The sequence below is a fragment of the Aquila chrysaetos genome, chromosome 17 (genome assembly GCF_900496995.4).
Source record: "Aquila chrysaetos chrysaetos chromosome 17, bAquChr1.4, whole genome shotgun sequence".
NCBI classification, from domain to species: domain Eukaryota; kingdom Metazoa; phylum Chordata; class Aves; order Accipitriformes; family Accipitridae; genus Aquila; species Aquila chrysaetos.
The window spans coordinates 19,793,876-19,816,124 of NC_044020.1; the positions used below are offsets into that span (position 1 = coordinate 19,793,876).

At 42.0% G+C, this 22,249-nt stretch overlaps 1 long non-coding RNA gene across 1 annotated transcript in view; it reads right to left on the reverse strand.

Moving 5' to 3' along the window:
- Positions 1 to 683: 683 nt before the first annotated feature.
- LOC115352597 overlaps positions 684 to 22,249 on the reverse strand; it is a 110,467-nt gene continuing 88,901 nt past the window's right edge. The window contains exons 2-3 of the long non-coding RNA XR_003927192.1: positions 4,836 to 4,948; positions 684 to 791 (exon numbers count right to left, since the gene is read on the reverse strand). This is a non-coding gene — a long non-coding RNA (uncharacterized LOC115352597). The remainder of the gene's footprint in view (positions 792 to 4,835; positions 4,949 to 22,249) is intronic.

Below are 22,249 nucleotides of genomic sequence, written 5' to 3' on the forward strand. Positions count from 1 at the left end.
TGGAGAAAATGACACAGGGAGGGAGGCAGGCTGCTCTCAGCCCTGGCTGTGATTTGGAAACAATCACAACCCCTGCAACAGGGGAAAGCTGGATCCTCACTGTTCAGCAGCTTATACTGGGCCAGTCACGGCTTCCAGAACATGTACACACACCTTTCCACAAACCTTCTCCAGGCATCTACGCGCTGCTTGGAGCACAGTTGCAGATTTCTCTACACGGGAAAGCTAAGCCTACTGTAACATAAGGCATGAAAATGAAAGGTTCTTTTTAAATATGGAGTCCTAACTGTGGCTATACCCATTGTGAAACACAAGGAAATAACAACACTTGGTCCGGGGAACACAGGCATATTGTCTACCACCCAAGGCCTCCCCTGCCACTCTCATGTTTGGAGACATGATCAGTCCCAGCCAGAGAGTGGGGTGTGAAATGGTATGTGGGCTGCTCCATTCCATTAGTTGAAATATAACCAAAGCCTCCTCTCAAGCTATAGGGTTATATTTTCATACTGTGTGCATACGGACAAATAAAGGGCTGTGTTTTTCTGTCTTAAATACAAAGCAATCGAGTCTCCAGAGGCTTACCTACGGCTCTTGTTTGCGAAGCCTGAGTTAAGCCAGAAGATTGTGCCAGACTGGGCATCTCTGTGGTCCTCATGACAGAGGCAGGATGAGATAAACCCACAAAGGACATGTCTGAAGAATACATTGACCCATCTGTTGTGGAGCTTGGAGTGATGGAGCCTGTGACCAATAGCTTGGAAGACAGCTGGGAGGATGTCGTCTCTGTGCTGTATGAAAAAATGACCCTTTAGTAATTTGTCAAGAAAACGATCTTTAAAACCACACCAAAGCACACACTGGTCTCTTTGTCTACTAAATAAATGAGAGCAGGATCTTATATGGGGACAAGTCATATCAATGTTAACCTGGTGAATGATATCCCAACCTCTTCCTCATTTTAAAGCGGACACAGTCCTAGCTGAGCAATACTGCATCGTGGATACAGCCAACAAACCTGTCTTCAGCTCTGAGCAATATGCTTGTACCATCTAATGTGTCTGCATGCTGGGTTGACTATTTGTCACATCCTGCCATCTGAGCAGGTTCATATCTGTGATGAGATCTTTGTGTTCTTGTAGGCTACCTAAGCTGCCAGGTTGTGGCATCTTTTGGCTGAAATCTGTATCTATAATTCTCTTCTGCATGCCACCATGGGCATGAGCAGACAAGAGCTGAGCATGTAGTACCTGGTCCCTGGGCCAGATGAACCTAAGCCAGTTCCCATCTGGAAGCCACCTTGCCAAGTCAGCACAGCACCATGTCCTAACTAATATACTTGCTTATCATAACACAGCTATGCAGGTTTTGGACCACAGTTGGCTTATATCCATCCTGCTGGAAGCACAGACAGAGCAATTTGGATTTGTCTGCACTTTTTTTTAACCTAGACATGTTTCTAGATGCCAACTGTGTGGACTGCTCCCTTAGAATGATGACCAGACAGTGGTTTGAGAGGGTCCTGATAATTTGCCAGCACAGTTAGCCCACAGGGCCACACGGTTTGCAAACATCTTCCAGCACAATCTTACAGGAATTGCTGAGCTGCCCATATTAAGTCCTTCAGAAGAAAGTCTTTGTCCTTCTTTTGAAGTTAAATAATTACATGGTTCATTTTATGTCATTCAGGGGACTTTGCAGAATTCCTTACTGTGGCACTGAGAGCTGCTGCTGCAGAGTCAGGACAGCAAGAGAGGTTCAGGGAAGGGATAAGATGAAACATGGTGTTGTCCCTCATCCAGGCTTGCCTCATGGGACACAATGTGGGGGCTCTTCCAACAGCCTAAAAAGGGTGTGAGCTGCATGTCTTGTGAGGAGAGCATGCTGCCCAAGCAAGAGTTACTGTTCTCTGAAGCATAATTTTTGTGTTCTACTCAAGGCATCAGTCATTTGCATTGCCTTTCTGACGGGCTATGCCATTGCATCTCCAGGAGCCCTATGCAGCCATTGAAAACATGAAGACATTTACCTATCAGAGACAAGTAAGTTAACTTATGCACTTTCTTAAGGAATGTATGTGATTAAGGACAACATGCCTGTAAATGCAGAGGGACCCCCTGTACACATACAGGAACCAGCACTCTCAGGATTTCTCTGGATCTACACTATGAAACAGGATAGCAGAAAAAGTGCCACAGTTCATATGATACTGACACACGTAGGACTTTTTTTAATTAGAAAACTCAAAGCTTAGCAGCATCTGTTGAAAACCTCAAAGGAAGAAAAAGTGTGTGTGTATTCATCCTTGTAAATATTCCCAAGAACACTATTTTTGGTCATGGCAACACAGCTGAGGCTGACTGTATACAAGCTGGCGGCTTTTAGGCCACATTGGCAGGAAAAGAGTTTCCTTCCCAAGCATCTGGCTTTCATCTGGGCGGATACACTTGGTCAGGCCGTTTATTTTACAAACTCCACCTGCATGTATGTACCTATGACTCTCTGTCTGTGTGGGTGGGTAGGGCTGAGTGTTTGCTGTACGCTGAAGAATTTTAAAATGAACTTAATTACCTCCTGCTTCTAGCTACGGTGGTACAAGTCCAGAGCAATTTCAATAACTTCAGTGAAATTACTTGTGGGTTTATACAGGTGTCAGTGAGAGCACAGCAGAGCCCAGAGCAAGGCTATTCTAAGTGCCAGCTCATAGAAAACATCCACAGAGACTGGCAGCCTGATTCTAATACCTAACAAAAACCCTGCTTCTGCAATGGATGTCATCCACAAGCATTGTGCATTAAACTACATTACAAAATCTAAAATACGGATAAATTTGTTGCAGTATTCATACTGGATAGAACAAGGGGATGTTAAAACGTCCACCCCAACCTGCCATTGCTCAGAGTACAAAGCTCAACACCTGCATTACGTGTGTTGTGATTAATCAGAGGAGTGGGCCAAAGTCTCCCTGCATTAGAGGAGGCAGCTAATGACAGCAGTAGTACTGGGGATGACACATCACAACCAAAACCACTCAATTTTTTTTCCACATAAATCTCTGCAGTTGCCAGTCAGAAAGGCAAAAGATGAGCCTGCGTTGATTAAAATGGCTGGGGAGCTCTTTAGTTTATCAACTAGCAAATGGCTCCAGCAGATGGAAAATAATAAGCTATGTGGCTTGCTTTATATAATACATAAATTATATTTATAATATCTTATGTTAATTATGTTGTTATGCTACACTACATTATCTATTTCGTTTCATGATTTTATGCATGTACTCATACAAATACATGTGTAGATATATATATGTGAACAAATTAATGGTCAGCAAGATTCAGCAGGCCATGCACTCCTGCATGAAATCAATAAGTTATGTCAGTATAAAACACACCATTTGTGACAGGGAGATCAGATCACTGAAGCAGGTTTATATCTGAGAATTTGCTCTTTGCTCCTCTAGACTTTCTAATCAAAAGAGATCAGATCGGCCTATGTTTACTGATGTATATGCAGCCCTTACATTTTCCTTCAAGTTATCGATTCCTTCAAAAGGACCTTTAATTTTGCAGGTTTTGGCACCACAGCTGGTTAGTGAACTCTCTTCCTTCCACTCTAGTTTGCAGATCTTGAGCATATGCAGTTTTGAACTACAGGGAGTAGCAAGAGGAGAACTGCACCAGTGAAACTCATGCCTACTCTGGGAACCTACAACACAGTTCAGCTACTGACTGCTAGGTGGAACCTGAGCAAACAGTTCTTGTTAAGTGGATAGAGAATGCAGAATGAAAATTGGCATGGTCATTTCAGTAGTTTCTCTCACAACTGTTCTTCCTCTGCTTTTTCCAGGCACTGTCCTTCCAGCAGGTGCTTGTGGCTGTCTTGCTTTGCTCTAAGAGAAGGAAGCAGTTGTCTTTAATGTTGTATGTGCAGGGAACAAAATAAGGTGATATGGACCTGGGTTAGGAGGGTGGGTATGAGCTTCAGCAGTGCCATGTGATGGTTCCTACTCTCAGGGTCTACTTGGAGAGGTAAAGGGCTCCTTGAGTTCAGTCAGGAGTAGCTCAGAGACAGGTGGGGTGAGTTGGAGTTGGCAAGTCTGCATAGGCTGCTTTGCCTTGGGTGAGTCTCTGTGCATCCCAAACAAAGGATGTCTTGGTAATTCAGCATGCAGGGGACTGGAAGTTGGCTTGGAAGAATACAAGGAAGAAGGTAAGATTGCTGGCTGGGGCCTTTCCAGGCTTTACAAAACTACTTCCCCCAGAGGGAACAGGTATTAACAAAGGTTCCGCAAAGCAGAACCTGTTTAACTGAGCAGGGAATGGAAACAGCATGGCAAAGAGTATGAGTACACATAGTACTGGAATTAAAATTGCTGGACTTGGGCAAGTTGGAACCCTGAGAAAACTGGGATCCGATGCAAACTCTACCATGTAGGCTCATGGGTACTTCTGAGATAAACATAGACAAATGAGCCAACAGCATGTGAACACCATGCTCTGCTCTAGGAGGTTAGATGGGGTAATAACAGGGCTTTCCAGAAAGGAAGAACTGGTAGGAACTCAGAAGGCAAAATTGTGTCCAGCACGACATGAGAAGAACACAACAAAGAAATGCTATGTCATACTCTTTCAGTGATGCCTTTACAAACCTGATATTCTTTTTCCTGAAGTAAAGGACTAATTAGTTGTGAGGGGTGGTGGTATAGACCTTTCTTTGTCTACTCTAAAACTCAAAAAATCTAGGATGTGACCACTCAAATATAGTTTTAAGAGAGAGGTACAGCAAAATAGGAAATAAGGCAAACAGAGATTGATTTTTTCAGTTAACTCTCCCACCTGTTTCCTCCTCCAGGCACATCTCTGGGTGACTTGATTTCACTTTCCAGGAAGATGTAATTCTCCTGAACCTCCTTCAGTGCTTCCTCCTTGGCAAGAAGATCTTGTGCCTCCTAAGAAAACAATCACATGAAATGAGACTGAAAAATGGTTTTGAAGTTTGTGATTGTCACACCAGCTAGCCTAACGTGGACTTTGGATCTGAAAAAAAAAAAATTCCTTCATATTTTGATCATTGTGCCAAAGGAACTTCAAATGTTTTATAAGTTTTGCTACCTATAATATTGATTTTATGAGCCAAACAGGATGGTGTCCCTGTGAATTGCAATCTTTCGAAAGTGGTCCTACATTCATTAAATGTTAAAATTCTGCCTTTTGCCATTAGTTTCTCAGGTATGTGTGTGTCTGTATTTGTCATTTAAGTAATGGCAAGATCATTTATAATCAATAGTCACTGTAGTTAAACACAGTGCAAAGAAGATAAATAGAGCTAATGTTTTGGATCTAACTTGATTGTACCAGGCTGGAAGTTCTCTTGTACATATATACACACAGAAAAGAAGTTCCTGAAATAACCATAATAGTGGTGTGCATGTTAAAGACAAAGCAGAAAAACAGCAAACCCAAATCCTACCAACACAAACCAACCTCTTGACTCTAATCCAGGAAAAAGCTGGAAGAACTGACATCTCCACACACACAACATTTACGCCACTCTGCCAGAAGATGCTCCCCACAGGACAGTGTGAGTCAGGTACACCATCTCAAATGCACACCCAAACATGCACTGTATGTTGCACTGAACAACTGGACAAAACGTGCTATAGGAATGTATAGACATCTCCCAACAAACTATGCACTGACCACTTCTGAAGAAGGTTAATACTGCTGCTCTTAGCGGGTAACAAAGTAAATCCAGGTACATGCAATTGCATTGGGAAAAGAAGTTCCTCAGGCTCCTGGGAAATCACTCTTCTGCATTACTGAGCAGGGAGAGCAGCACGAGGCAGTCTCTGTGCACCACATAGAATCACAGAATCATAGAATCATTTAGCTTGGAAAAGACCCTTAAGATCATCAAGTTCAACCATAAGCACACAACCTTGCTGACACACTGCAAGTCAGGAAGCTGTCTACCTCTCCCCAGACAGGGCCAATAAATCTCAGGGTCAGCTGGGACAATGGGCAATGGGTGTCAATCCAAAAATGCACCACGGAGCTTTGCCATGCACAGGACTCTGGAAGCCACAGCAACCATTACCCCAGAGTATCATTTGATATGCAGGAACAATTTGCCTAACGAGTGTTTTGGCCTTCTTTAGTCTCTGTACAGAAGGCAATATTCTCGTAATCTGCAAGCAAATTGAGCTACTTCTTAGCTTGAATAGGATAGGTCAGTGCCCCGTTGCTGAGCATCACACTGCCAGTGTCATAATTTTTCTTTTACCATGAGAAAAACTTCCAGAATTTTATTACAGTGGCATCCCAAATGACTTGTGCAATCAGTAACATAAACTATGATTTCAAAGATTAAGACACTCCATATTAATTAAGTACACACAGTACATGGCAGTTGAAACATTTCTGGAAAACAAATCTTAAATAGGACTTGTTTGTATAGCCCCTGGAGATCTCATCCTTCTCCAGAATAAATGAGTAGGTCTACTGACATCTATGTGGTTTGATCACTGCCAAATCAGTACATGTGAGAAGTGAACTTGTGACTGCTACACTACACTAGATTTGGGAGCATGAGCTTTGCAATATAAATATTTTGAAAAGAGAACAACCATCTCAATGCTAAAATAATATAACTTTGGTATGGACTGAAGAACTAATAAAGGAAATTTTGCAACATAAAATCCAATAGTGCCACAATACACTTATAAACAGAACTAGTCTGGGTTAAAAGACATATCCCAAATGCTAAACAAATACTTCTTCACATATAAACAGGGAGAAGAAATAAATGTAGGGAGTCATGATTTCCACTTCGAGGAAAGAGATGATCTAGCTAGTTAATGTAAAGAAAGCATTGCCTTTACTCGGATTGGCACGATGCCATTTATGACCTCATTTAAAAAAAAAAAAAAAAGGCTACTGTTCTTATGCTTCTGAGTCATGGAGATAAACCAAACGAAGTTAACTGGGGTAGCCTTTAGAAGAGCCAAACCCGAGCATGTCTCTGGCTTCTCATTCCCCAGAGGTTTTCCTGATGCTTCTTCTGCAAAATAATGACAGCATGTCTGCAAAGGCCCGGCCAAAATGCTGCCACTGCTGGGCCAAACTCCTCTCCCTGCGGGAGGAGTGGTTCAGGGCCAGAGCTGGCTCACCGCTCACGTTCAGACAAGCAAGCCCTGTTGACAGCCATCTCTGCTGCAGGGACCTGGAGGAGTTTCCAGCCTGCCTGCTCCACTGCCTGCCAGACTTCTCCTTGCATGTGCTTACTCATTTGCTTGACCAGCGAGACACGTTTCCGTTTGGGTTTAAAAGCACTGTACAGAGGAAGTGAAGGAATTTGTTCAGAAGAGCGTGCCCTACTCCATCTGTGTGGCCGCTGCACATTTTGTGGGAACAATGGCAGACCTGGAAACATGGGTGCCCACCAGCTCCTGCCACCAAGCCTTGAGCGGTTGGAGAAAACTCCCAGTTTCGGGAAAACTGCTGTCCCTATCACCTGGCTGCAGCTGAATACAGAACAGAGAGATGAAACCAAACTGGTGCCATGCAATGACTTCCAGTTCAGCCCACACCTACACCACTACTTAGCCGAAGGGTGGGCAAAGCTGCACCCCACTTGAGCCACACCACTCACACACGACAGTCAGGAAGCTGGTGAAGATGTCAAACCAACCACTGCTACACAGAGGGGAAAGTGACCTTTGGCTGCTGCACCACCCCAGAGCCACCACCCTCCAAGGACTGTCCCCAGGCTCCAGGGCAGGTGTATCACCGACAGCAGTGCTGGAGAGTGAAGAAATCCTTAAGCCCACTTATCTTTCCCTTCCTCCTCCGGACCTGGACTGGGGACTCCGCAGCAATATTCATGGGTCAGTGCAGTTTCCCTGTTAACAAAAGGTGCCCTCGAAATCAAACTTAAAACTTTTGATTTCTTCATTCTACATTGCAAACTAACAAAGGGGACAATAACAATTAACCCTGCATCATAAATGTTAATTACAAAGGTATAGGTCTGATAGTAAAAAGTTCATTTCTAGTGAACTTTAATTAACCTCAAAGCCTAGTCTTATTTTACTTTAAGAGTTATTGCTAGATGATAGAAAAATTTCTGATATTTAGATTCAAAACACAAATGTAATCTAAGGACAGATGAGTTGCAAGGTAAAGGAGTCATCTGATACAAAAATATTTTGCTTGAATACACAGTTATCTCACTTAGTATTTTTGAATTATTATTATTTACTAATTTTGCTAATACTTTATTACATCTAGGACAGCTCTTGGGAGCATCATACGTGATGAAACTATCATATATATATTTAAATCCTATGTATATGCTTTCACCTAGTGGGCAGCTCAGGTTAATCAAATGCTGATTGAGTGTTCAGTTCAGCTGAACACTCCAGACGGGTCTACATTCATCACTTCCAGGGTGAAAATTCATCTTGCTCTCACTAGTTGTTTCCTAATCAGCTGACTGCTCAATTCACTTGATTGCTCCCTCTGACCATACTACGGCTGGCTGCTTCTTTTGCCTCCCAATCATACTAATTGACCTCTTAGTAAAAAATATTCCAGGTTTCAGTGCTCTGCTCAAAGCTAATTGCACCCTAATGGATAATTTTGGCTAAGCATTCAATGCATATTTCCAATATAGGCACTGAGAACAGTGTCTTAGGAGGGATTTTAATTAGAGTATTAGTGAAAATAATCTGTATGAAGGCACAGCATGTGGTCACACAATCACACACTAGCTAGCTAGACAGGCATGGCAATTAACTTAAGACTTCTTGGTCTATCCAAGAGTTTGGGCAGGGGGTGCAGTTCAGTCCATATAAGTAATCCCAGTAGCTCAAATAAAACCTTATCAACCCAGTTCTGTGCTGTCCTGTGCCAAACTAGCACCCATCCATGGAAAACTGTTGGCCTCTTGAGTTGCCCCTCCCTGTTACCAAAATTAGGTTCTGTTAGAACTCCACTGTGTTCCCCGTGGCTGTCTGAGAGTTTGCTCCAACACCTTGGCTGACCACTGCTGTGTGACATTCACACAGGGACATGTGCTTTTCAGAAGTGCCATTCAAAATGAGAGATATTAGGAGACAATGAGATCTGGATTAGGCTATAATTTAAAAGTATGAGGTGAAGTACTTGCTCAGCTGTCTTTAAACATTAAAGTAATACTGTGTGTGTGATTTGCACAAACAGCAAGGAGCAATTTGAATTTTACATCTTTGTCAAGAAAAGTACGTGTTGTCAGAAGACAGGAATTAATTTGGAAAAGTGTGTTCTAGTCAACACTTTGTTTCCATTATGTGCTGCTAGAGTAAATTAAGCACCATATAAAGTATACCCAAGGTTGTTAAAGGCTTGCTTGCTACCAAGAAATCAGTTTCTTAAGACTACCCATCACCAAAAAATCAAGGAAATTCAGCCTGTAAAACCAGCAAGCATTTTGCTTACTGAAAAAATATAACGTCCTCTATATTTAGAGATTTATCTAGGGTTTTGTTATAGATCTATTTTTAAAGGCATACAGTTCTGCATATGTGATCTTATTCCAGATGACTCTCCAGAACTGTGAAGCACATCAGACTATTTGCTTAGGAAGCACAGAAACTCAAAATCTGAAAAGCATTACTGCTGCAGAGCTTTCCCAAGAGATTGCCTTGTACTATTCTGCACCTAGTGTAAGCCCAGAACTCCACCTGCATACTCAAAGATGGAGCTATCTGAAGCCCTCCCTGCAATGCAATGCCTTGCCTTCCCCAGGGCAGGCAGCCATGCAGCCAGCCCTGCACAAGAAGAGCCAACACCTCTCTGCAAATTCAGGGAAACACAACAGAGGGCTGAAAAGGATCTGTGCTGTGTGTGCTTCTGCAAGTGCAAAGGTTTGGACCCTTGGGTTTGCTAGATAAGATTGATGTAAACTTCAACTTGTTCGCGGGGTCCCTTCATCAGCTATAAACAAGGCTCTGTACTCCCTGACAAATGGGACTTCAAATTCTCAGCAAGGATCCTTTGTTTCTATAGCTCTTTCATTAAACACAATGTAGTTCTGCAGAGGCTTGAGTTACATTAAAAAAATGATGCTTTTGTTGATTCTTATATCAGGGCAGAGGCAGAGCTTGGTGGGGCTGCCAGTTTGAAGGGAGATGCAACAGCAATACTGTACCAGTGCGTATCATTCTGTGTGTGGCCTTTGGGAAACATTTGCAAGGAAAACCAGCATCTGATACCTTCATTCTGATTCAGGTATTAAACTTTACAGCAATGAGCTTTCAGTGACATACCCTAATATCCAACAATCAAGGTTCAGATACAAAACTAACATTTGGTTCAGACTGATCTCTAAAAAAGAATACTATTTTGGTTCAGAATATTTCTTCTTTTCTTAGGTTTCATATAAACGTTAAATTAATATTAGTAATAACAATAATATTCTGATAATATGTTTTCACTCCACACAATTTGAAGGGACAGCAGAGGGCATATGTGGTCTTACTACCAAGAAATACCTATCTGATAGAGCAAGTTTTCAGAAGTATAAACTTTGGCATCTTCTTCTGTGATATTAAGCACTGGGACAAAAGACCTATTCTTGTCTGCCTAATTTTAATTTGGTAACAATGGTGGGGCTGCCTTTAAAGTTGCTATTAGAAACTGAATGGACAAACCAGCTTTATAAAACCATGTGTCAACAGGAGATCAAAAGCAATATATTAATTTGAATTCTCATCATTATGAGACAATTTAAAACCCAGCTAAAACCCTCAGCGACACCTCATCTCAGCTAACACAAGGTCCTTGCTCAGGCAGGGGCTTTAGCCCAGGACACAGGGTACCCAGCTGAAGGAGATGGATGAGAGCCCCAACACCCACTGCTGATCAGCCCTGTTTATGGCTGATGAAGCCTTGGTCTCCTGGAGCAGAATTTGGGTCAAGAAACATGTATGTTTAAAGCTTGCCACTGGTGCTGGTATCTTCAGAGGGAGGCTGTATTTTGGGCATGCCTTGTCCCATTTCCAGACTGCCATCATTTAGACCTGTGAAATGCTTTAGACTCAGATGCTTTGCTAAGCTGAGGACTTAAGCACAAAGGAAAGGGACCAGCCAGGCTTGAGCGGGGAAAAGTATTTGGGACTGAAATAATATCTTTTTTTTTTTTTTCTTTCTTTCTAATTCCGATGGATTTTTTCATCAGGAAAGTGCTGTAGGACTATCTTCAGGATTCAGTGTACGAGTGGAAGTAGCAGCAGCTTTGAGAGCGCATTTATCATGCAGTCTCCGTATTTATCCAGCTCTCTGGGTGGATGTGCAGGCCCTGTTGAGCGCCGTGTTGCTATGGCTACTCCTGTAGCGCTACCTGAGCCTGCTGTATGCAAAAGACAGCCCAGGAGATGTCTATGCAAACCGCACTCAGCGCGATTAATGCAAGGCACACCTGTTCTGAGTCATGATTGAACGGCGACTGCAAACACACTTTGGGAAGGTTATGATGTGGGACTTGCAGTCCTATAAGCACCTCTTGGGAGAAAAAAAGCCGCAAGATTTGATTCACTTTTCTTCCAGTTCAATTTCAGGCAGTACAAAGGGCCAGCTCCGGGTTGAATGCAGCATGCCATGCTGAGGGAGACAGTAATACTGTATCGGGAGGATCATTAACAACGCTGCTCAGGTGCACACCTGGTTGCATTTTCTACTACTCGCACTCTTTTTTTAACTTCTGCGTTTTAGAGTTGGCTTACTATCACCATGCACTGCCTGAGCTGTTTTGGTTTTAGTTGTCCACGGGCATTCAAAAATGAAAACAATAGTTTTAGATCTGAAACCTATAAAGCTTGAAGTCAGACTGCAAACACTATTTTCAGGTTGTGAAAACGCTATTTTCAATACTCAGGTTGGGAGGACAAATGTGATCACAAGCACGTATCTCAGTAGAAGTAAGAGTGAAACTCCAAGATATTTGGGGTTTCTGTTTTTAAGTATTCCAGAGCATGAAGGTGATACTTCAAACTCAGAAGGCAAAAAAGGGGCTTTTCATCACAACAGCAAAATGCACTATTTAAGTCCAAACTTTAAAACCTCTTCTGTGGACCATTTCTGCCTCCCTCAAGCAGAGTCCCTCACTTCAGCACTAATTCTCACAAGCAAGGAGTAAAAATTGGCTGGGTATCTGGAGTGATGCTTGCTTCATTATCCAAACCATCTTTTATGTACCATTTTGTTGCAGGGGCAGTACTTCATGTTGCTCCATAGTTTTGAGAATATTATGGCCTTGGAGACGCAAGAATGACCTCAGGACCTGTGGGTTGCCAGCTGACTAAAAGCCGGGACTGAAAACGTGACAGCTGATATTGTTTGATTTTCCTGTTGCAACATCAGCACAGATTGCCTTATGGTTAAGCACGCATCTCAGGAAGGATAGAAAAGTTATTTTTCAGAACAAAAAACAAATTTAAAAAATATTGTTAAATGGTAATATGCAGATAAAGCCATTATATAAAGCAGTCATTGAAATATATATATACAAATAAATAAATAAATGGGAAAGCTATAGATTGTGCCATGACTCTGTGTTCCTGTTACTCAAGCCAGTCAAGAAATGACTAAACTGCTGAGAAATTTTTTGTTGTTGTTTTTTCTTTGAAAACCACTAAATGAAAAAAATGTTATCCTGACCAAAACTGTTGACTGGAAATCCCAAACTAGCATTTCCAAACAAACATTCACAAAGACAACTTTCTCCCAAGATCAGTGGGAACTTCTCAGGTCTCCTGTACATATAAACACATGACAAGAACTCATACTTTTCAGAACAGGACGAGATGCCTGACATTATTGAAGTACAACCCTACCTTCCTTCCCTGACTCCCACAACAGTTTCATTGGATGTGTAATCATTTAAATGGACTGCTCTCTCCTAAAATGTATTCTTCTATCTGATGTTGCTGTTTATATTTTATTAGTTATTTCTCTGATGGAATACAAATTCACATTATAGTGTTGTAGAAAGCTATTACAGTCTTAATGTCTTTGCACTGTGTTTGGTTACACTGCGGCAAGCATGTTTTAAAAAATGAGAAACTTTTAGTGCATTATTGCTCTGAAGATAACCATTATTATTATTTGTGTTACGTTTATTCCTAGAAGTCCTACTGAGATTGTACTAGGCAGTTTTGAAATCCACAATATGAGACTAGTGACAGACATTTTTCCCATCTTAACACACAAAGCAAACAAAGGCAGAGAGGCAACTTAGGCACAGAAACTAATGTAGCTTCTCCAAGGGTGGTACCTGTAGGAATAAAAACATATGTCCTGATTTGGGCACAGTCCTCATTCACTAAACTGTGAATCAACTCTGCTTCTGCTCTATATCTTGAATTACTTTTGATAACTTTTACTGAGAAAACATTTATCAGTCCTTTCAGGTTAAATCAAATAGCATGGAAGGTACAGATCTGTGCCACTGGAACATCATGCTTATTTAGTCATCAAAGGTTGCAAAAATTTTCAAAGAGGCTTCAGTTCTGTCACTGGAGGGGAGATGAAGAGAATTAGTGTGCATGAAATAAATCTGCAAGAGGAAAAGTCTTGGGGGTATTTGCAAGTCTGTGTGTTTCAGTGCTACCTGGTTCATTCCTCTTTCCAGGTGCAAATCAAGTTCTCAGTATAACCTGAAGTGAGGTAGGCAAATTTTAATGTTCCCATGCCCACCAACAGACTTGATGACAAGTTGAACGAAGCCACTTTGGTAATATTAACAATGTAATAGTCACCAAAGCAGGAACCCAGTTTCAGGAGTGATTTACATTTACAGGAACCTAACTCTACTGGAGGTCAATGGGGTACAGGTTCCTGATTCACAGGAACATCAGTTCCTGAGGAGCTCTCATGTCCCTGTGTCCACGTATGCTCATCTGTAAAAGGAAAGCAATGTCTTTGCACGTTGCTGTAAAGCACCTAACAACATATGAAAGTATTATCTAAATGCAAGCTTGACGCAGAAAATCAGAGGCAGTTTTCAAACAGATGCTTCTATGTCTCTAGTGAGTGCGTGTGCACGTGCACACGGGCATGCACGTTTCAGCAACCATCTTGGTGCATTTTTATGAGTGGCAAAGTATAATTTCAACTGGCCTCTTACTGAACAGTAAAAAAAGTCATTTACAAGGCATTTTTGCTTGGCTTAAGGATGTATTGTTCACTTGGTGTGTAAGTATTATTATTAACCATGTGGAAACCTCTCAACTGAACGGAAAGATAGGTTAGATAGAAAAGTTGACAGAACAGGAAAATATTTTCCTCAAAGATTAATCAGACTTTAAATTTGGTGACAAAAGTAAAGGGAGCATGTGGAAAAGATCAGAACAAGTACATTCTTTATCTTCAAAGAGCCTCCAAAGAGTAGTAAGTGAAGTTCCTACTCTCCTGGGATGGGAACAAGCTCAAATGTGTATTACAGAAAGAATGGGATTTCCAGAAGACTTCATGGGTGGCCCAACACCTCTTCCACTGAGCACTGACCTGAGTGAGACCAGATGGGGTCCCATGCAGAACACCGGAAAATCCCACAACAGGCTCTTGTGCCAAGGAGTAGCTGCCACAGAGAAGGATGTGAGGGTCAGTTGTGACTTTTCACTCAACTCCTGCTTAGATTTCGGCTAACCCAGCTCATGCTAAAACCTGATGTATGCTGGGAGTAGTGCCATTAGGTCAAAGGAGAGCACCACTTAGGCAGGACATGGTGGCCAGGAAGAGCTGAAGGGTCATCACCCAGCCATGATCACCTGCAAATTGCTGTCTCCAGCAGCCATTATCTTTTGTCTGGCAGTTTCCTCAGAATCCACTAATTTACTGAAATCGGTATAAAATTGGTATAGACCAAACCTCCAAGCTGGAGGGTATACAACATCAGTTTACCCAAAAAGCTTTTGAAGTGGATCCAAGAGCAGCTAGACTGCTGAGGCTTTTGTGTTCCCTGATGTGATACAGGGGATGCCCGCACTGTGATGGAGGCGGAAGGATGGGCGCTCTCACCGTCGGCTAGGTAACTTTTTTGTTTTGCTCACAGGTGCACGATATTAAGAGTCACAGGTTATAAGTTATGAAATCTTATGACATGAATGTTGAATAAGTGAATTAACATGATAGATTAGTCTGGGCAAAAGGGGACTGAGCCCCTGTTTGTCATGTTTGTTCATTATATATCTTAATGAGCTCATGAAAAAAAGTTTAAATCACAGAGTATATTGTCCTGTAAATTTGAGAGATCCGAACAGACCTTGACAGTCAGTGCAGAAGATTTCCAGCATAGAAGATCAGGCTGCAGAAACTCACCACTCCTCAACTCTTTCCCTTCATGGATGTGTCTCCCTGCACCAGCTCTATGGGCCCTCCCTGCTTTTTGGAGCCAGAAAGGATGGGACAGGTATGCTGTAGAGAGCCAGTGTTCTCCTCTGCTTTGTCAGGTTCTGTTTCTCCCCATACCGCATGGGGAAAATTACTCCTCCTGTTATAGCAATCTCTTTCTGTTTAATATTTATAGCAATCTCTTTCTGCTTAATTCATAGGATGGACCCCAGACCCTTGAACAGCCAGAACCCTTGGGGCAGGAACTTTCTTTGGTAGATGATTGAAACCAAAAACACACGAGAAGACACAATTTCTTGTGTGCTGAAAGAGATTGTTATTAGTCCTCTCCAGTAACCAGAATAACAAGTGCCTCTCAAGCTTTGTTCCTTACCCAGTGTACCAGCACCAGTCCCCCTTCTCTGAAGAGCACTGTTAATCTGACTAACCCATACATTACAACGATGCAGTTTAAGACTGAGCATACATGCCTATTTAGCATCCAGTAAAAAATGTTCAGAAGTATTTATTAAAATTACTTGTACATTTTATAAAATATCTGTATCAATTTATTGCTAATAAGTAGTTCAAAGCTGACTCAGAACTGAATTAATAATTTAACACTAATAACTTACTCAATTAATTCAGCCTCTTTGCCTTTTTCTGGAATGACTTCTCAAGAGTTATCCTCTTTTTGTGTCCAGGCAAGGATCTTCAAATCTGTCTTTGAAAATACTTAAAATCTTTCCCTCTCTTGAAATGTTATTACTTCACAAGACCAATCTTATACCATTTATTACAAGTATTTCATACTAAAAATTCAAGTACTGTTGAGAATTATGATTGAAATATATGGGTTTTTTCTGTTCCCTCATTGACAGTTTTTCTTTTCATTTTAAGGAACGTTTAAAAAAACCCCTCCCAAACTGCATTTTTCAGAGACAGACAGCAGGGAGGGCAGAGAGAGCAGGTAACTGGCTGTTAGAATTTGGGAACATATAACAGCTTTTCCTCTCTGGCACAAAGGATTGGCTGAGGCAGCATCACATTGGAAAAAACAGGCATTTCTCTGCATTTGCAGATTACTGCATTTGCAAAAAGATACGCACAGCATTTTACATACCACAGTTTTTTTCCCCTTCTCACTGCAGGAAAATAATGGCACAATCGAAAATACACTGAAATCACTGAAAGCCTTTGAGTCTTTCAGTTTACTTCAGAGGGCTATTTATGTCATCTGAGATGCCAATACATAGAATTGCTTGGTGAACATTAACATTTTAAGGACAGATACTATATAAATGTTGAGTACTATATGTGCACCCAGCTTCACATTGAAGAATTAAAAATGTTTTTCTTTCTTTAGCTGGTCCTTAGTGGTGCACAAGTAGAGACAGAACGAGTTGAAAATGGCAAGAGAGAGGGAAAGTAACCAGAACGGTGACCTTTGCGTAATACACCCAAAGGACACCATGACAGAAGATCCACAGGCTTTCAGATGAGGAATCTGTGACCCATGTGGTTTCAGTCCAGGCTGAAGCCTCACTGTTACCAAATAAAGCCGTAGGCTACAGACACAGCACTTGCTTCCAAATGAGAAGAAAATAAAAGTAAATAGCAGCCATGATTCCTGATTCTTAATGCCTGCCTTGTATTAATTTCTCCCCGCTGAAAATGGTTGATCAGCATAATACTTTCTTTGGTTTGCTAGAGATTTAGGTTTTGTATAATACTACTAGCTTGGGAAGATACTGTGCTTTGATGCTCTCTCTGTTAATTATTTTAATGCAACTTGAATTAAAATTTTGCTCATTAAATATTTCTAGAGATGAGCTTGAGGCACAGCATTTGGAGGTAGTTTTCTCTGAAGTTCAGGACACATTGCATCCAAGGTTTTAATGCCAGTAGCTAGGATATGGGACTGAAGATCAGCTGCTAGCACTGCCACTGAACTGCAGTGCCTTAAGAAAATAATTTAATCTTTCAGTACCTCTGTTTCTCTGTTTGAAACTAAAACTAACGATAATAGTACCTTCTTTTGTGATGCAATTTGTGTAACTTGAGTTTGGAACCTGGATATTGTTAAGTGTTGTTCTTAGATCTACTGTGAGAGTGCTCCTGCCTGGGATTTTGGGTTTGGTCCATTTTAACTTGTTTTGTTTTGAAAGATTTACTCAGTTACAATAAATATTCAGCTCTTCAGGTAATTAGGATGCCAACCACCACAGTCAGACCTACTGATACATGGAGCAAAAATTATAAACTTCACACCATATAGATAACTTGTATAACTTTACAAATAAGTACATAATTCACAAGCAATAGCACAAAGCAAAAAGGATGTTATCTGTTTTGCCTAAGTGTATTTCAGCTGCCCAAGTAACAACAAAGAAAAGACAAAAAAAATTGTTCAAAAATATAGTAGGCTGGCACTTAGCACTCTAGCTGCTTACTAGAGCAAGAATGAATTCCCTCCAGCCTTGCAGAGAGCTGGAGTTACCAGTTAGCTGCATTGCAGCTCTAGGTCTCAAGCACTGCACAGTCCCTGAATGTCGGCACAGAAAACACAGGACAGGGAAGAGGCTGGACTCAGAGCCAATCAACTTTACCTGGGCATGCAGGGAGAAATAAATGACCTTTTCAGAGCTGCAACAGAGCTTCCTTCCATTCATCCTTCTACTTGACACAAAAAGGTAGCAGAGCAGTGCTTACGAGGGTCTGAGCAGGTCTCGCCTGCTGTTCGGCATTCTCTGAGAAGCACTGCTTTCCCCTGAAGGATCCCAGAACCACTAAGAAAACATGATCAGATTATGCTGTGGAATGATTTATGTTTATATACATATGGTGGGTGGGTATATTCATATAAAAATCTGATGTCCATTAATCAAACACACCTGTGATGGAATATAAAATATACCACTGATTGAAGCAACTCTGAAACAAAACTTTTCAGCTCTTTAAAATTAACTGAAGTCCCACTGCAGCAAAGTGGCTACCTAATTATTTCTACGTCATTAAGCAGGGGTTTTGTCAGCATGTAGAGACCCGAATTCCCCAGTAACCACAGACTGATTTCAGTGCAAGTCAGGCACCACAATCCCTCTGATGTATCAGAGAACCTGAAGGTGTTTACAATCTAAATAGACAGCAAACTGAGAAAGGGAGGAGACAGCAGGCGTTATTATATTTTAATTCATTAATAAAGGCCTTGAACAACTCCCTGGAAGGGGAAGTGGAGCTTGGGTTTTAAGTGTCTAGCTGGAACACTGTACAGTACCTGCAAGGCAGAAAAGGTGGTATACTTAACAGGTTAAGAAGCAAAAAGTGGCTCAGGGATGAGGCAAGACTGTGCCTCTGCACTGGTTTTTATTTTACTCCAAAGGAAAGCAGAGAAAGATGGCAGATCAGTGGTAAAGGTAGCCTGGCAGCAGGATACAGAGAGCCCTGGGCCACTAGGCACACCGGGGCTGGGGCAGTCTCTTTGACTAATGCTATGGCAACGTCAGGTCTCTGATCTCCACAGGTGTGCTGAAGTGAGAAAAAAAAAACCCCAGAGTTCTTGCATGGATGTTGCTCTTTTGTGTGATGAGTGAATCTCTTCCAACATGATTTATGAAATGACCAAGTGGGGACAGAGTGGAAAGTGAAAGGGAGGAGCTGGTCTTTGCAGAAGGGCTTGGTTAAAGGACAATCCTGTGGGCAGCAATTGTGGAAATGCTGCTGTGATGAAGAGGGGTTGAATCTTTTACGAGAGATTGGGGGAAAAAAGGAAAGACAAAGCAATTGTCTCTTTATTCCCTGGTGCATGAAGGGTTAAAAAAATAAAAAGAAGAGTGATTAACTTTTTGAAAACTCTAGTGGTTTGGATTCTGTTCAAGGCTTGGATCAACCCATCCCTGACTTGAAAATAACAGGACAATAGTGTCCACTTGGCTCAGCTGCAAACTCTATGGATTTTTATTACCAGCGGCTGGAGTTCAAGATGAGTGAATTGTAAATAAGGAGAAATGAAACACAATAAAATAGTCTCCAGAGATTTACCTAGAAAACATCTGGAGTTTTGGCACTAACATACAGAAATCTATACCAATGGGAACACAACGTATTACTGTGAAGTGTACTAAGAAATAGCACAGATAAATGAGAAGTTAAGGCCTCCTATATATCACAGTAAGATATTTCAGCTCCTCTTGGTTGTGCAAGTTTCTAATACTCTGAAGTCCTGCCAAATATTTCATTGTTACCTTATTATATGTTCTTGGTTTACTACCTTTTGCTTTGTAAAGCACTGATTTAGTGTCACTTAATTTAATTTTTAAAAACATAACCAGATGTCCTGTTCATTTAGCATATGAGAAAACAATATCGAAAACATGTGTTTTTATGCATTCCAACACAGATACTAAGATTTCTTTCTCTTGCTAAAACAATCTCGCTTCTGAAATAAGTTCCCCTTTTATCTTTGACATCAAATGCTACATTGGCACGCAACACTATTTTGATCTTTGTAAGTCTCTCTTCATGCTTGTATTTAGCCAAAAGATCCTTAATTTGGGGGTCTGTCTCCTGGATTCCCACAGAGCTTTTCATTTCTTTTACAATACTGACATCATTGTTTGCATGCTGGACTGACCTGGCCCACTCCGTTTAATGGGAGACAGGAGCAGGGGGAAGCACTTGAAGCAAGGGGCCCTCCCAGAGCTGGAGGTAACCAAGCGTAGTCGTATGCTCCACAACCTACCGGCATTGTTTAGGTAAAAGAGTTTAAACACTGGCAGCCCAATGACCTTGAGAGCAAAGGTTAAGGAACCTCCCAAAATTCAATCTGGGTGGTGTTAAGCTCAGCAGGGACATGGATCTTCTCCTCCCAGTCAATGTTTAACTGGCTCCGTTCCCTTTTTGCCAGAGGTGCAATATCATCCTGTTCAAATTAATAGTGGAGAATGAGCCACTCAGCACCCAACACAGGGAAAGTTTAGATAAAATTATCTCCACACTACTGCAACTTGGAAATCTGTTGCTTCACGATGCATTTTTCAGACAAGACTAACACACATCTGTGATTAGCAACTATTCTGGAACAGCAGTAAGTTTGTAGCGTTACTCTAACTTGAGAGTTGCTTTTGTTTGTGGTTGTGATCTTTCCTTGGCCAGCTGGGGGATTATTTAGATGGTTTGCAGCCCTGCAGTTTTATTGCTTTCCAAAATAATTCTACGTTTGGCTAAACCTGCAAGTTTTCTTTTTAAATAATTTAGCCAAGAACAACTAAGCCTAGATGCTGCCTATTGTGTCAGAACCACAGGCACGGATGAGTCTGTGGATGTTTACAGTCACCAGAACAAAGCTGGGGACACAAAAATAGCAGGGTGAGGGACAGACTCCCACCCTGCCTGACATTAGCACTGAGGCATCTTTATGCCTCTCTCTTAAAGCGGTCTTTTTCTGCTGTAGCCAAAGACAATACTTAAGGCCAGTTCTTCAGAAGCTGCCCCCCAGCCTGAGGAGGAGCCCAGCACCCTTTATGCCCAGCACCCAAACTCTGGTTGCTTACCCTACAGTGGGGGAGACCATTTCTGGGAATCATGTCGTGACTAAGAACTTAAATGCTCCTCCAAAATCTGGCGCTGGTGACTACAAACCCCCAAATCCATCTGAATCAATAGCCCAGATCTTCCCAGTCCCAGGCACAGCTGGGAAGAAAGCCAGGACTTGAAGCCTGGGTCAACATTCATACCAATCCTCTGTGAGCACAAGCCCTGCTGTCACAAAGGTGAGCTCAGCCTAATCTCAGATGTTACTGAGCAAACCTGGAGGAGCTTCTCTGTCTCACTGTGCAGCCCTGGAGCTCTCTATAGCTTTAATTTTCTCCCACAAAGTTCATCGTACTTTCCCTCTTCCATCATAACATTTCTAACAGCACACTTATATTTGCTCCTAAGCTCCTTATAAATCACAGGCTGTAATTAAGGTGGCCACCATATAAACCTTACACTGTTGGATTGGCACAAGAGAGTCAGTGAGGTTCAGCCATCTCTTATGGCTCAACTTCTCATACAGGCTCCACTTTAACACATGAAGGATGTTGGATATGAATGAATAGCAAGCACAGGTTGTTCTCCTTAACTGTGTCTTATTCATGCGCTGGATGCTGACCTCACCACATCCAAAACAAGCCAAGAGAAGCACTGGCTGGGATGCCAGCTAGAGGGTACTTCCCTCCTGCCCAAAACTGAATGTAGTGGTGGGCAATCAGCCTCTATCCCAACCTTTGCCCTCCACCACATGTAAGGACAAGGCAGGTGGGGAACTTGTGCCAACTGTGAAAGCTTAGGAGATCTTGACGTTCTTGCACACTGCTGCCTAACCAACAGCCATGCAAGCAGTCCAGGATAAAGACTGCTTGCATGGCTGTCGTTCACCACAAATTCACCACAAATTTAAGAGCCTGTTGCACCCTTCACTAGTGCAAAAAGGTCTGGTAAAAACCTCATCCACTGCAGGTGGAGGGTGTCCACTGACTTCAGTGGGTGCTGGATTATGGCCCTAGAGAGGGGCAAGTATCTGTCTGAAAAAGCCTCCGTGCAACCAATGGTTAAAAGTCCTTACTGAACCTGAACCAACATGTAGGTTCACTATTACTTGCATTTCTGAAGGCACAAAGTAGGATTACAACAGTGGGGCCTGGCATTTGTAACATTAATCATGTTACTGTCCTAACAGGCACGGTGGCAGGGTTAGAACAGTTTCTGCTCCATCAATGCCTAACAAGCATGGTAAGATCACACACCTTAGCCACCTCTTTGTCCCTGGGGCCTTCTTCAGTCAAACATAGTAGCAGAAACCTGAACTGACTCCCCACATTCAACCAGTTAAAACAATC